The sequence below is a fragment of the Rhinolophus sinicus genome, chromosome 14 (genome assembly GCF_057876585.1).
Source record: "Rhinolophus sinicus isolate RSI-liver-muscle chromosome 14, RSI-T2T, whole genome shotgun sequence".
Classification (NCBI taxonomy): Eukaryota; Metazoa; Chordata; class Mammalia; order Chiroptera; family Rhinolophidae; genus Rhinolophus; species Rhinolophus sinicus.
In genome coordinates this window covers 22,457,356-22,472,215 of record NC_142514.1, presented here as the reverse complement: position 1 = coordinate 22,472,215, position 14,860 = coordinate 22,457,356, and positions in this window count along the sequence as shown.

The window sequence follows — 14,860 nt, the reverse complement described above, 5'->3', positions numbered from 1 at the left end:
CACATTTCCCTGCACCTGGGACAGGAAATGCTGTTAGTGGACTTTTGGTCTCTGGCACCCTAGATGGTATCCACGTGTGAAAAAGGGAGCCTGTTGGGAAAAGGGGCAGACAGTCTGGAAATCTCTGAAATGCAAATTACCAACTCAAGACTTGCAATTCTCTTAAAGCCTCAGCAAGAGAGCAGTTAACTCAGTTAACTTGGATAAAATCAAAAAAGTCTGTTGGAGGGACAGGAGTTTGCAGGGAAATCTGTATATTCTCTAGGCTTCACTTACTGCTGTGAGACTTGGGCAACTTACTCTGAGTCTGTTTTCACTTAGCCAAAATGGGGATAATAATCCTATTTATGGGGTGTAAAGATTAAGTGAGATGGGGTACTGAAAATGCTTTTGATAAAGGCCCCTGTCTTTTTCCTCCTGCAGGAATAAGGAAAAAAGCAAAAGGAGATTATGGGTATCAACTAAGAAAAGCCCAGAACTCTAGACCAGAGGCTATGAAAAACTAAGTTTATTACAATCTTTTGCAACACTACTGTTCTACCTCCTAGACGTTAGTGGATGAAAAGGCCTGTCACCACCACCTGGAGGAGAACACGGGTAATGCATCGGAAAAGTTGCTCAGCTCAGAATATGGGGAATGTTTCATTTCCTCTTGGTAGAGCTTTCATTTATTCTAAAATACCTACTATATTTTAGGTATAGGATGCATTAATAAGGAAAACAAAATTTCTCTTCCTGTGAAACTAACACCGTAGTGGGGAAAGATGATCAGATACATAAACTGGATGAGGGTAAGTGCCCTGAAGAAAACAAAGCCGGGAAAATGAAGAGAGAGTGGCAGATGGTACTACTTCAGATGGCTAGTATGGGCCTCTTTGATAAAAGTAACATTTTATTATTAGAGTCCTGAACGGAGTGAGAACGATGTGGATAGCAGGCATGAGGAATAAAGTACAAAGGCTCTGGGGGGGCATCCTCAGTCTAAGCACACAGACACACAGCGTACAGGCCTCTGGCTGGAACATGGTGGACCAAGGAGGAGCGTAGCACATTAGGTAGAAGTGACCGGGAACAAGATTGTGTCGATTAACAAAACAACTAAAGAGAAGGATATTTAGGTTCCTCTGAGACCAGGAAGAGGTAATCTTCAAGCCAGACAGATGGGTGTTTGTGGTCAACTTTCAAAGGGGCTAAAGCGGAAAGGGCTGTGTCTGGTCACAAGTCCTACTTGGGCCGATGGAATGAAACTGTTGGATATGGTAAATAGATACTCATTCATTCCTACCTCTTTCTAACGTACTTTCTTGTACTCCACAGGCTGGAAAGCTAAAAACTACAGTATAATCTTAAACTTCCTTGAAACAAGATTCTGAGTATAATTTAAGTTTTGCCAATTAGATGCACAAATGCAATGTGGAAGGAAAAAGTGATTCAGCGATCATCTTCAGCTACTTTGTTGCTCCTGCAAGGATGTAGAGACCTTAGTGGTATTCCAGTGTCCATCAGAAGTTTTGTGGGTGTGAAGGGTTTCCTGATCCATAAATAACAGTGATGTGTGTTCTTGTAGTCAGCCTGTGGTGGCCTCCTGATTCCTCATCTTTCTGATGGTGCCAGAAGTAGCAGCTCCCATAGAAGAACAATCTGGGAGTCTTTGCTGGAGGTCCAGCCTAGAGACAACTTGCCCAGGCTTTCCAACTCTTGGCAGCACCTAATTTACCTGTATTGAGTTCTGTTCTGCTTAACCTACGTAGAAGGGTTTTGTTTCCTGCAACTACTGCACCCTGACTGATAAAATATTTGGTTCCAAAAGTGGTTACAGGCAATAGGCCCTCAAAGATGGGACTCAGATTAGTTATGACTGAGTTGGATTGGGAGAAAATAAGAATCTAATTGCCACTGGAAAATGGTAAGCTAGCAGGCAAAGATGACTTCTCATCTGAAATGAAATGTCTTTTGGAGGAAAGACTGGCAGACCAGGTGGCTGCCATGATAGACAGTCATGTAAGAAATGAGGACTTAAATGGTAGTGGCGATGCTAGAAGGGCTGAAGAAAATCAAAGGCTCCATAGTTTTAAATTTGCAGCTCTACGCAAGTACCGGAGAGCCCCAAGATAATTTTGTCTCTTGAAGCCACAAGACTGGTATGCATGAAAGTCAAATGGAGATTCCGGATTATTGAATTGCAGCATAAGTTAAATTCATAGCCTTATCAGGTCTCTTATGTGAAAGTTAGGGCATTATTTGGGAAACAGTGGGACTCTGAAATAAGAAATTGGGGACATATGAATGGATTTGGATAAATCCTAATGTTGTAAACCCACAGACTCCACTTAACTTTTTCCTCTCAGTCTTACATGGAGACCATGGGGTAGTGCCTTGAAAGGGAATGCCAGTACTTCTTCTGTCCCATCCACTGCCTGTTGCCACCAGATCTGTAACTATAGGCAGATTCCAGTATGTGTCTGGAATGCCAACACAGTCTGATTTGAGAGGCTTGCAAAAGAAATGTAATATTTTGCTAATTTGAATCAGTAGACACCTGAAGAATGTGTGTGAACTGGATTCTAAAGGTATTAGACCAAGAAGAAAAGAACATAATTTTATTTTTATTTGGGTTGAATTTACTAAAATGGGCATTCTAGAGATGCTGGCTTTAGCAGCTAAGAGTGGCTCTTAGCTGGTTGGTTGGATGAAACCTGGACTTAATGGTGGTCTACATTCAAAAAGAAATTGAACTACCAAAACTTCCTTAGCATAGCATTGGAAAACAAAGCCAAAAAAACGTGAAGATGGAAATGTCGATGCAGATTTACCAGATGTGTGACCTATTCATCTCCTAATTTTGTCCTCCAAAATTACTCAGGATATTCCTTTCACCTAGGAATTGGAAAGTACATAGATATGGGGAACACCTTTGTGGGGGCAGAGCCCCAGAAAGTAGTTTACAGGCTCTCGGCCTCATGTGGAGGGGTGCTGGCTCGGGTAGTAGATGGCCGTCGGCTGTGGCCGGTTGGCCGTCAGCTGTAGCCATTGAGCCATTAGCCACTAATATAACTGCTGCGGCTACGAAGGAGAGCCGAGGAGAGTGGAGGAGACTGAAAGAGAGTCGTCGGTGGGTTGCAGACAAAACGGACAGCAGGTCGCACATCCAGTAAACCCAGCCTCCAGTGAGACCGTAGTGGTATGACTCCCCTACCTATGGCTCCGTGGGTGTTCCTTTTTGGCCTCACCATATCCTGTGTTCTTGTGTGGGGAGCGGGAGCAGAGAGCGAGCAGGATCTCCCGCATGACAACCTTACCTTGAAAAGTACCGTAGTGAACATCCTCCTTAGGCTGAGAATGATTCTAAGAGATGTTGCCATTGAAATAGAGTCCCTGATATCAGTAGGGTGATGGGATCCTGGGGTGATGGGACCCTGGAGTGACAGGGGCCAAGGGGCAAGAGAGCCGGAGTGATGAACTACAACCTACTAAGTTTCTCCTTGGTCTGTACAACACAAAGCAAAACTCCAGGAATGGCAGAGGAGTCTGTTTTGAGTCACCAAAATGGAGAGTATGGACACTAGCTCAATTCTCAGACCCAAGGCTCTTGACTAAAGGATGCTGGGTACCCTGGAGGAAGCACCCAGCATATCATAACCAAATTGTAAAACTTCTGGTCTTCCCCCAAAGGACTTGTAAGCCATTAACCTATGTTCCTGTGCTTGGAGAAACGGAAATACCCAGGCCTTTAGGGAATATTCAGAACTGGCCCTAAACCAGCACTAATCCCAAGGGCCCTAAAAGGTCTTTGTGGTCCACTAATTGGAATAGAGGCTTATGGGGTGTTATGGGTTGTATTTGTGTCCCCCAAAATTCATATGTTGGAGTCCTAACCCCCAATACCTCAGAATGTGACCTTATTTGAAAATAAGTTTGTTGCAGATGAGATTATGTTGAGGTAATACTGGAGTAGGGTGGGCCCCTAACCAATATTGGTGCCATATAAAAAAGAGAAAATTTGGACACAAACACTCACAGGGAGACCAGCATGGAAGATGAAGGCAGAAATTGGGATGATTAATAAAAGCGAAAGGAATGCCAAAGATTGCCAGCAAAGCACCAGAAGCTAGGAGAGAGTCATGGAACGGATTCCTACAGCACCCAGAAGGAACCCCCCCTGCCGACACCATGATCTCAGACTCCTAACCTCCAGAACTGTGAGACGATAAATCAGTGTTTAAGCCACCCATTTGTGGTGCACTGTTACAGCATATCTAGCAAACTAATACAGGGGGTCAAGTAATTTAAAAGGAACTGTGGCCCAGGTCTATGTCACTGATCCATCCCGTGGTTATTTCCCGGTTCCTGTGGTCACAGTTGTAATAGACATACTTGGCAATTGGCGGAATCTTCACATTGACCCACAGCCCGCCTGAAAGCTATTGTAAGAAGAATAAAGGAAAGTCCCTGGAACTGGTCTTCCCTATCAGAAATGTAAGCCAAAAGCCATAGTGCATCCCTGAGGGAATGATACGTATTACCGCCACCATCAAAGACAAGCAACATCAAAGACAAATTCGGGAGTGGTGATCCTTATCTATTCACATTTAAATCGTTTGCCCTGTGCAAGACTTGGCGTGTAGCTGGTATTTCAGATATACTCTCTTTATGAAGCAAATCAACACCTGCCCCGGACACCTGCAAACATACAATGATGGACCTGGAATATGGTTTTGTTTTGTTTGTGTTTTTTTCTCCAGGCCCAAAGAGCAGAAAGCATGGACAGCAGATTACTTTCACCTGTTAGGGTCAACAGTACCTCTTGCTGTCCTACATCTGGGTTATATCACCTCTCCAGCTCTGGAAATCTAATCTTCAGGCACTTTAATCATCTCACATTTCCCAGAACATCACTCTACATATGACGACATCATGTTTTGGGACCTAATAAGCAAGAAATAGCAGGAATCAAAATGCCTTGGTAACGCACGGGTGTTTTAGAGGATAGGCAATAATCCCTGTGGCAATTACGGGCACTTCCACCTCCATGAAGTTTTTAGGGATCCAAAGGGGAGTTGTTTGGAGCATGACAGGTAATCTAAAGTGAAAGATGAGCTGTTGCACTGTGCACCCCCCACCACTAAGAAAAATTCTGAGCATTTGGTGGATCGCTTTTGATTGTAGAGGTAACATCCTACGTTTGGTGATGCTGCGCTGACCTGTTTATTGAGTAACCCATTAAGGCTACCAGCTTTCATGGGTCCAAAGAAAGAGGATGGTCGCCAGTGGGTACAGGCTGCAGTGGAAGCGGTTTGGGTTTTACAACTTAGCAGATCCAGGGGTGTGCAAAGGCCCTTGGCAAATGAAGATACAGAATATACACTGTGGCAAACTTCCCAAGAGAATCACAACACATCCTTAGGATTTTGGAGTGAAGCCATCCTATTTTGGGCAATGGCTGTTCTCCTTTTGAGAAGCTGATGTTGGCTTACTACTGAGCCCTGCTCCATGCTCTGGGGGGACCGGCTGGGCACTTAACAACTGTTAGATTCCATCAGATCCCTTCTATCACAGAGAAAGCAGGGATGGGTCCTCACTGAAAAAGACACTCATTCAAGATATAGATTGTTTCCATACATGCCAAGGCTAAAATATTCGCAAAGAATAAATTTTAAAATGAGAAAAATACCAATTATTATAAAACCAAATATATTTTGCCCGTTCCGTTCTACTAAATTTGATCATATGTTCACGTTGAGAAGCACAATTAAGTGGATAGACTCCATAGCAGAAAGCCTGGGTGGGAATTCTAATTCCACCATTTAAGTATCTTATGACCTTGGGTGAATTAGTTAACCTCTCTATCTCAGTTTCTTTGTTTGGGACTGGGAGGATTAAATGAGTCCATGTAACACTGCCTGGCCTATAGTAAGTACTTTATGTGTCAGCTAGCATAATTTTCATTTATTATCGTGATCATCATTATTATCCATGAATCTATTGAATGCCTTATTCATCATGTATTCTACAGAACACTGCCTCTCATCATGTGAGGCAATGGGCTAAGACCCATGGAATCATCCCAAAGCAGCTGGCCTTACAAAACAGTAAATGGCTAACTAAAGACTCATTTATGGCACCAGCAGAAAGACAACATCTTGTGTAGTTGAAGTTCTGTCCTAGAGGATGAGATATGTGTTCTGAAACAGTGACAAATACATATAACCCAGTCACAAAATTTTTGCTTCTTGTCCCTATGCTTTGGTCTCTGTTGATTTAGAATTCTCAGCACCCAGAGGAGAAATACTTCCACCAGGACACACAACAATGAATCCATTGGTTGGAAGTTTTCTGGCCAATTTGGGCTCTTCATCCACTGACCCAATAGCCTAAAGGGGGCAGTTGAGTTAGGTGGAGTGCTTGATCCTGGTTATCTAGGGAAATAGGTTTGCTGTTGTTCAATGGGGACAGGAAGAGCTATGTCTGGAACCTAAAGACTCTCTGGGGCTACTTCTAGTACTACCATATTTAGGAGTAAAAGTTCTAAAGGACTAAACCGCTAAGGGCTCAGTTCCTTTAGGAATAAAGATTTGGGTCACCACACCAGATAAAGAACCTCATCCAGCTGAGATGCTGGCTGGGAGAAAAGGAACTTAGAATGAGTAATGGAGAAAGAAATTATGAATATAAATAACTCATGAAAACGTAACAAATGAGGACTACATTAGCATTTCAGTATTTCCTTGCTGTATTGTGTATATATTTTAACAGATATTTAACCGTTTCTTCCCCCTCCCACATTTTCCCTGGTATTATAAGGTGTATTATTGTTGGCAACATGATAATTTAGTCCTTAGGTTACAGGTTGTTGAGGTAGAATTGTGACTGAGCTAGAATGAACATCCCCCAGGGATGGGTACATGACTAATAGGATTTTGAATCTCTCCTTTTAGGGCAGGGCTTTAGATTGCTAAAAAGCCAAAGGATGAATTGGTGTAGATATGGTGAACTTGGACTGTCGGCATCCATTTTAATCTCTTCCTCATACTGCCAAGGCTGCAAAGAGAAACATTGCATTTCCCAGAACCCCTTGCAGTTAATATTCTGCATGCAAATTAGTATCTATAAATTGCATCCATTTATATAAGAGTTGGGAGGAGAAAGTGAGGCCAAGGCCATCTCCCAGCTGTGTGGGTTACTCTTCAGCAGCATTCCAATATCCAATCACTAGCTTCATGCAGTTGAAAAGCAGTGATGGCAGCTTTCTGATCCTTAAATTGCAGCTACAATGCTGAGTGTATTTTCTAACTGTCCTATTTTTTTTTATTGAGATATAACTCACATAACACAAAAGTCACCATTTTAAACTGTACAACTCAGTAGATTTTAAATATATCCACAAAGTTATGGAGCTACCAACACCATCTAATTCCACAACATTTCCATGACTTCCAAAGAAACCTATTAGCAGTCAGTCCCAGTTCCCTCCTCCCCACAGCCCTGGCAACCGCTAATCAAATTTCCCTACGCATTTGCTTGTTCTGGACATTTTATATAAGTGGAATCATACAATATGTAGCCTTTTCTGTCTGACTTCTTTCATTTAACATAAAGTTTTCAAGTTTCATACGTATTGTAGCATGTAACAGTACTTTATTACATTTTATGGCTGAATAATATTCTATTGTATATTGTATGGATGTTGCATGGATATACCACATTTTGTTTATCCATTCATTAATTGATGGACATTTAGGTTGGTTTTGTACTTTTGGGCTACTGTGAATAATGCTGCTATGAATATTGGTGTACAAATAACTGTTGAAGTCCCTGCTTTCAATTCTTTTGGGCATATACCCAAAAGTAAAATTGGTGGATCATATGGAAATTCTATGTTTAATTTTTGAGGAACCACCGTCCTGTTTCCACAGACACTATACCACTGTACCCACCAGCAATACGCAAGGGTTCACTTTCTTCACATCCTTGCCAACACTTGTTACTGTCTGTCTTTTTCATTGTAGCCGTCCTAGTAGGCATGAAGTGGTGTCTCATTGTAGTTTTGATTTGCATTTCCCTAACGACTAATGATGTTGAGCATCTTTTCATGTATTCCTTGGCTACTTGTATGTCTTCTTTGAAGAAATATCCTTTCAAATCCTTTGCTCATTTTAAAATTAGATTATTTGTCTTTTTTATTGTTGAGTTATAAGACTTATTTATATACTCTGGTTACAAGTCCCTTAACAGATGTATGACTTACAAATACTTTCTCCCATTCTGTGGGTGGCCTCTTCACTTGGTGTGTTCTTCAATGCAAGAATTCTAGTAGTGGTCTCGGGCCAGCCCTGTGGCTCAGGTGGTTGCAGCACCGTGCTTCTAATGAGGTTGCTGGTTCTATTCCCACATGGGCCATTGAGCTGTGCCCTCTACAGCTAAGATTGAACAATGGCTCTCCCTGGAGCTGGGCTACTGTGATAGCAGCTGGAGGTTGGCATGGCTGCTGTAGGCTGCTGTGTGCTGCCATGGGCTACCATGAGCAGCCGGTGGCCAGCGTGAGTGGCCGGCATCCAGTGAGAGCTGCTGTGGGCCGCCGATCGACGACTGGTGACTGACTCCAGCTGGGGGGGAGCGCAAGGCTCGTAATACCAGCATGGGCCAGGGAGCTGTGTCCTACACAACTAGACAGAGAAACAACGGCTTGAACCAGAGTTGGGGGGACGGGGGACAGTGGGGAAGTGGAAGAAGGGGGGGAAAAAAGAATTCTAGTAGTGGTCTCCTGACTCATAATTGTGTCAGAGTTAGCAGCTATTCTTGACTTTCGTTCTGAGAGTCATTTCTGGAGGTCCATCTTGGAGCCCCTTTCTCCAATTCTTCTAACTATTTGTTTAAACACCGGATTTCTTGTATTAAATCCTTTGCCGCTTAAAATAGTTAGAGTGGTTTCTGTTTCCTGCAACTGATCCCTTATTGAGAAATAGCACAACTTGAAACCTTCAAACCAGGATATGACATGTCATTTTGCTAGAGCTGATGTGCAGCCAAATGATAATAAAACAAATTCCTGGAAAGTCAGATTTGGAAGCACCTTTGAAGATCAACTGGTCCAACCCCTTCATTTATCAAATGAAGAGAGGAAGTTGACACACAACAAGGAAGACAAAAAACAAAAAACAAAAACATGAAGCTGAGTGCCCACAGCTCCCTCAGCTCCTCCCGAGGCCGGCGGACCTGAACTGACCTTGCTTCACGCAATCACTGTGATCTAGGTCATATAAATCCAGTGAGGCCAGGCAGCCCTGCCCACCTTACTGCAGCTGATTGGACACAGGATTTAGGCCCAAGCCAAACGCAGCCATGAACATTTAGATGTGATAGAGGTGTGATGGAGGCGCCTGTGTGAGACGTGTAGTATGGGAGACGTAAGGGCTGGGAGCAGAACCCGACCACATCACCAGATCTTTGTTCCTGTTCTCCTGGGACATACTTGGGGCTAGTGAGATGGCTTCCGGAACCTGGTCACCTTACTTCCTCTGTGTCCCCACCGTAGCGCCCATTACTGAAAGTTGTCTAAACATGGCTCTTTCCTGTGCACCTGAGGAAGCTCACGAACTTACCCAAATATGGCCACTGATTTCCTGGAAATCACAGCCAGATCAAAAAAGAAGCAGGCCGCAAACCCAGATCTGGAATTCCAGATATCGTGCTCCTTCCATTCTAACATGGCTGCCTCACATGCAAATATGAGAGAGAGGGCTTCCTGCATGAAGGGCAGTTAGGAGAAAAGACGACTGGCACTATGTGGTTGAATTCTGAGGCCCGAGTTGTCATCAGAAGGATCCAGCAAGTGCAGACTAACTGTCCCTCCTCTTGACCTACGTTGGAGATGCTGCTTACCATGACTTTTGTGGTCTGCCTTTGTGAGTGGCTTGGGATATAGTGCCAGATCTGGATACTGCTTTGCCATTTGTTAGGCACCGGACTTTGAGGAAATTCATCCGTTGCTCACCATATATGGACAGCTGCTCTGTTCAGGCTCTGTGCTGGGGCACAGACACTCACACCTAGAGACTGACCCAGGCCGTAGAGATGGGGAATCACCAATGAAAAAAGGACACTTGAAACCATAGATGTAAATGAAAGGGGAATTGGCTTTCTCTTCTCATATACCTTTAACCAATGAGTGCCGAGAAAGGAGAACCAGAAACGAGCAAAATAATGGATACCAAGTGGGGTGAAAATTTCAGGAAGAAAAGCCTGGTGGTGAGTTGACATGGGAGACAGGTCAAACTGGCCGAGAGCAGGATTTTTTTGTCACATGGGAAGTAATTGGTACCTCTAGAGAGAGCAACTTCAGAAGACAGCAGCAATAGAAATCAGATTTCATTTAGCTGAGGTGTGAGTGAAAGGTGAGGAGGTAGTGATGGTAAACAACTCTTTCCAGGAGGGGGAGGAGATTTGTTTTTTGTTTTTAGTAGAAGAAACTTCAGCCTGTTTGGAGGCTCAGGAGAAAGTACAGTAGAGAGAGGGAGAGTGCCAATATAAGAGAGGAAGGTATTTGATGGTGCTTCGTCTCTAGCAAAATAGAGGGAAGGGACCAAGGACACAGCAGAGGGAATGGCTATGGACACAAGAAGGGACACCTGCCCTCCCAGCGTGGACGGAGGTGGAGACTACCATGAGATTTAGTGTCCTTCCCAAAAGGGGATACTCTTCACCATGAAAAGATATAAAGTGCTGATGCCAGAACAGATGGTTGGTAAATATCAATCCTTTCCTTCCCTCCCTGGCTGTGCACTTTCAGTCCTCTGAGGCCACATGTGATGTCACTCTGGGATGTCACAGCTAGAGCTGGAGAATTAAAGCTATTCTGGAATTCCAGGGGAGGAGAGCCTGCTTTCTCCTGAGGTTCCTAAGCTGGAAATATGTAAGCATGGCTCTTGTACTATGTGGCCGGAAACTGCCTGATATTGAAACAAGGCAGAGGAAGGCAGAGCTGAGAAGTAGAGAGAGGGCGAGACAGACACTGAACACAGCAGATGACATGATTTTCATGCCAGGAGCTAACCTTGCCTGAAGCGCCTGAACTGTCCCCCAGTGTAATCCAACAAATGTCTTCCTCCAACCCGAAGCCCATTTCTGTTAGGAGCCTGCCACCTGTAACTGAAGAAGTTCTGACGAATACGGGGTGCTGCTGGTGATGTCCCTAACATGTGGAATTGGCTGAGTTGAGGGGATACAGAAGGGTGAGGATTTCCCCATCCCAGGCTGGGAAGTCGGCATTCCTGGCAATGCAGTTACACAGCCAGTGCCTCCTGAAGCTCAGACCATGGACCTAACACAGGTGGGAGCTCGGGGACTTGGTAGAATGATATCAGGAGGTTGTGTGTGTTGGCTATGTTCCCAAGGCTTCAGAGTCAAAAGAGAAATTTTGCAGAGAGAATGATGAATAATAAAAGCTAACATTTCTGAGGCACTCATCATGCGCCAGGCATTCAGAAGTGGGTGCTGTTGTTATTCCCCAGTTTACATTTTTTTTAAATTTATTGGGGTGACCATTGTTAGTAAAATTACATAGATTTCAGGTGTACAATTCTGTATTACATCATCTATAAATCCCATTGTGTGTTCACCACCCAGAGTCAGTTCTCCTTCCATCACCATATATTTGCCCAGTTTACATTTGAGGAACTGAGGCACAGAATAACTTGCCCAAGGTGACGAAGCTGGACAGGGCCAGAGCTATGACTTGAATCAAGCAGCCTGGCCCCTGGGCTTGTGTGCCCACAGCGTTGTTAATCCAGGCCGATGCGGAGTCAGATGGTCATCGCATGCATGGCAGGATTGAAAAAGCACCTCTCTACATCAAAGCCAAAGTGAGTGGGAACCAAGGCAGGGAGGCAGCAAACAGCCCCTCCCGAGCCATTCCTACCTGTCCCCACTAAGAGGAGGTTCCCCTATGTAAATAGCCTTCCAGTGGGATGCAGCCTAGTGCTCAGGACCAGTTGTGCCTTCCTGTCATGCCTGGTTTTCACAAGTGTTCCTGGGCAGAGGGGAAGATAGAGGCCCTGAGCATAGAACTGGGAGGTCCTTATTGCTAAGAGAGACTCCTTTCCTTCCTCAGCACACCAAGATCAAGGTCCAGACTCATGGACCATAATTTACAATACTTCTGACTTGGTTATTAGCCCATGGGGTTATCCAAATGTGAGCAGTCAGAGAACGTACACATCTGTGAAGGGCGTGGTTTTGCCAGAGAAACTCCAATCTGGGCACATGGAAACTGGCAATTGGTCAACACCTAAGGCAATGTCTTGGCTCCAAATAATACCAACAGGGAATCCTCAAAATCCTTCTAAGATGTGACCACAAAGTTACAATGGATAGGGGAGCCCCCCAAAATGGTAGAGCAGCCAGACTGGCCTCATTCTACCCAGGGAGGGACTCAGTGCTCTTCTTGACCCTCAGGGTGCAATGCACACCGCCGACCATTAGGTGTCGCTTCCCCTCCTCTCTTTTCCCAGATGGGGTTGCTTGTGTATAATTATCTTGTTTTCCCCCACCAATGCACCAAAATACTAAGGGCTGATGAACTTTATTATTAATCTGTGGCAGTGTTTCCCACAGAGGTCTCAGGACCTCTTTACACTTTGAAAAACTGAAGACCCGAAAGAGTTCTTGTTTATATGGGTTACATTATTGATATTTGCCATATATGAAATTAAAATTAAGAATTTTAAAATAATATTTATTGAAAATAAACCCATTAATGTTAACATAAATAACACTTTTCATTATTCAATGAAAAATAACTTCATTTTCCAAATCAAAGTAGTGAGAAAAATGACATTAAGAGATTTTTGCAAATCTCTTTCATGTCTGGGTTAATGAAGGGCAGCTAGAGTCCCATCTGCTTCTTTATTCAGTCTGTTGAGATATCTTGTTTTGATTGAAGTATAGGAAGAAAATTCAGCTTCACACAAATATATAACTGGAAAAAGGAAGAGTATTTTAAAAGACTTTTCAGATAATTGTGGATATTCCTCTTTGATACTATACCAAAACTTGACAAATGATAGTTTTGTAAAGTTTAGTGTCAATATGGAACCTGAAACCATATATCAACTTTAATTAAATTAAAATACATTGGTTTATCTTGCACTTCGAATGCACCTTTTATCCATTCATGATTTTGAATTGGTGGTTTGGAAAATATTGGTTCACTGAGTTACACAGATCTCCCCAATGTTGACACATGTCATTATATAATGTAAATAATCATATTCGTTAATGTCACTACTGATCTTATTAGAAAGTCTTTAAGTTATTGGGAAGATACTAAGCTCACAGTGGTGAATACAAATTTTCCACAAGTCTATTTTCACTCAAAAGTTCAAATTTTATCATTGGCAGGAAATATTTTCAAATTTTCCCTTGAATTGACAGGCTCACTTCCTTCATGTTAGAGAAAATGTCTTCAAAAAACCCACATTTGCATAACCATAGTGTGTCTTTCAATCAGTAGAAATGGTGTTCATGAAAAAAGCAGCTAGTTCAGCTTGCAACTCAAACAATGGCACAGGTGCTTTTCCTTGAGTCAACCATGGTACTTAGGCATACAGCAGAATTCTCCCCATTCTGTCAAAATATTTAGAAGAAATATACTCAAGGGTAGAAGTTTAATAAAGTTAATAATTTTTACTGTTTCATCAAGTCAAGTGAAACTGGCATATTTATTTCTCTTACTGTGCACGCATGGCAGTGACAATATGATGACTCCACGTACAGCCTAGAGCCGCTGCCTTGCTTTGTGCTGCCCACCACTGCTTTTCCACCATCAAAAAGGCAAAATGACTTCTTAGTATTGGTATGAAAATAGTTTTGACTTCACAGACCCTCTGAAAGTTCTTGCGGACGCTCAGAGGTTCTCAGACCACACTTTGAGAACCACTGATATAATGCTTTATTCATCAGTTAACAAATATGTATCAAGCACCTACCATGTGACTGTTCTGGGCGCTGACACTTCTCGGAACTGAGTGTTAAGCAGTGAGCTATAGCTATGAGATACTTAAGGCCTCTGCTCTCATAGGGCCAACATTCATAGGTAGAGCAGGAAACTGATTAATAAATGACCAAGATTGTTTCACCCAGGGAAAAGTGCTTCGAAGAAAAGAAAACACTGTACACCTTAAATCTTACAGAAACAGAAAGAGCAAAGACCCTAAGATAGAAACTACACTGGTGCATTGAAAAAAGAGAGAGAAGAGCAATTTAGCTGAATTGTTGTAATTGAGAGGAGAGTGGTAGGATATGATATCAGAGAGGCTGGGGGAACCCAGACATGCTGGACATTGTAGGCCACGGGGAAGCCCTACACAGGCCATTAAGAGAGGCATCGGTGTGACCTGATTCATGTTTTTGAAAGATCACTCTGGTTGCTGTGTAGAAATAGATTGTAGGAGTAGCAGTTACGAAGCTACTAGAGGAAGGGAGTGACAGTGAAGATGGAAAGAAATGAATTTAAGATATATATTTTGGAGATGCAGTGACAGGACTCATAGAAGAATAGAATATGGAGAATGATAAAAAGGGAGGAATGGCTTTTATGCTTTTGGCGTGAGTGACGAGGTAGGTCATTTACAAAGATGAGGAAGACTGAGGGAAGAATGAATTCAGGGGGTGGATCTAAGAGCTCCTCCTCTTCCTTTTTTTATTGGGGAATATTGGGGAACAGCGTGTTTCTCCAGGGCCCATCAGCTCCAAGTCATTGTCCTTCAATCTAGTTGTGGAGGGCGCAGCTCAGCTCCAAGTCCAGTTGTCATTTCCAATCTTCAGTTGTGGGGGGCGCAGCCCACCATCCCATGTGGGAATTGAA